The following is a 1,255-nucleotide window of genomic DNA, read 5'->3' as shown; positions in this document are numbered from 1 at the left end:
AAAGTTTGCCGTTTCGATCTCACAAAGCGTTAGACAAATGAACAATAATTTAAGTATCCACAGTAATCAAGCTTTTGAAATACGCAAACTACAGTAGTGCGTCATCTCTGTCAATTAGTCTAACATTACTGGACAAAGTTCGAACCTGCTTCAGTTTTTTATAATTAATATCAACACGAAATAACTGTTGCCTTTTTAGCATTACAGATTACTCCACAGCAAAGGAAATTCTACATAATTCGTTAGTAAAACATCTCTCTTCAGAACCATATCGAAATTTACCGATCACTAAAGTTAAACATTACATAAAGATTTCTCTGATTTTACTATCTTCATCTTACATACGCCTAAGGTGTTACTTTACATAATTATTTCATGAATTTAGTCATCCAATAACTTACATAATTCAATACCTTTATGTGAAATTCCGGGAGATAATCTACATCTTCTGCGTCATCCAGTGCATTACTTGAATAGTCGAGAGCTGAACCAGAATTTCAAATAGTTCTTACACGGTACAAGTCCATTATGCAACAACCGTTTCGTTACAACATTCATGAATAATACAATTATTATGACGTTCCAGAAGCGAAAGGCTAGGCTTATAAGTAGAAGCAAAAGGAATAGCTTGGGATCGGGGTCGGGTCGCACCTTTATAAGAGAAAAGGGAGGGAGGGAGAGTTAAGCATGATTGTACATTTATGTCACGGCAGTAGGTCACGGTATGTCACCTTTTCGTTCTTCTAAAAACATAATATCGTATATAAACACAAACATTTCATCTACAGTTTGTATGTAGGACAAGTCACCCGAGGCTTACTCAACGAGTGAGGTAATCAGGTGGTTATTTATATAGATTTCGTGATACTTTGGAGGAATATAATATTTTACGACTCCTTGCGATAAGGATTATGCGTGTTTTGTGGAGTCAAAATAGGAATTTGTAATTTGGGTGCAAATAATGTGTACAGTATCTCCAGCCTTGTTTCCTTATTTTTTTACGATCACTATTTCCAGATTTTTATATTCCCACTTTTTTATTTATCTTATTTGCTGGCTTTTTTTTATACTAAACTATGGGCAAAATATTACTTGATGTGGTAGTTAACTGTGTACATTGTAATGATAGTGAACGTAGCTAGTAGTTAGCTGATATGGTTTTCACTCTATATATAACTAGCTGAGTTACCCGGCGTTGCACGGTGAAAATTTAGATTTGAAATGTATAGATCAGTATTTTTTTTTCAGCAAATTA

General features: G+C 34.3%; 1 protein-coding gene across 6 annotated transcripts in view; it reads right to left on the bottom strand.

Moving 5' to 3' along the window:
• LOC111086990 overlaps positions 1 to 1,255 on the bottom strand; it is a 37,269-nt gene that overhangs the window by 10,569 nt on the left and 25,445 nt on the right. The window contains exon 1 of one of the 6 annotated variants that reach the window (XM_022392000.1): positions 402 to 553. The exons of 3 other annotated variants lie outside the window; for them this stretch is intronic. The gene's annotated coding sequence lies outside the window, so the exon portion shown is untranslated. Of the gene's footprint in view, positions 1 to 341; positions 365 to 401; positions 554 to 1,255 lie in introns of those variants that run through there. 2 more of the 6 variants (XM_022391998.1, XM_022392003.1) reach the window with 2 other exon arrangements.

This window comes from Limulus polyphemus, unplaced genomic scaffold (assembly GCF_000517525.1).
Source record: "Limulus polyphemus unplaced genomic scaffold, Limulus_polyphemus-2.1.2 Scaffold1616, whole genome shotgun sequence".
NCBI classification, from domain to species: domain Eukaryota; kingdom Metazoa; phylum Arthropoda; class Merostomata; order Xiphosura; family Limulidae; genus Limulus; species Limulus polyphemus.
The sequence above is the reverse complement of the archived record's forward strand: the minus strand, read 5'-3'. Positions and strand labels throughout refer to the sequence as shown.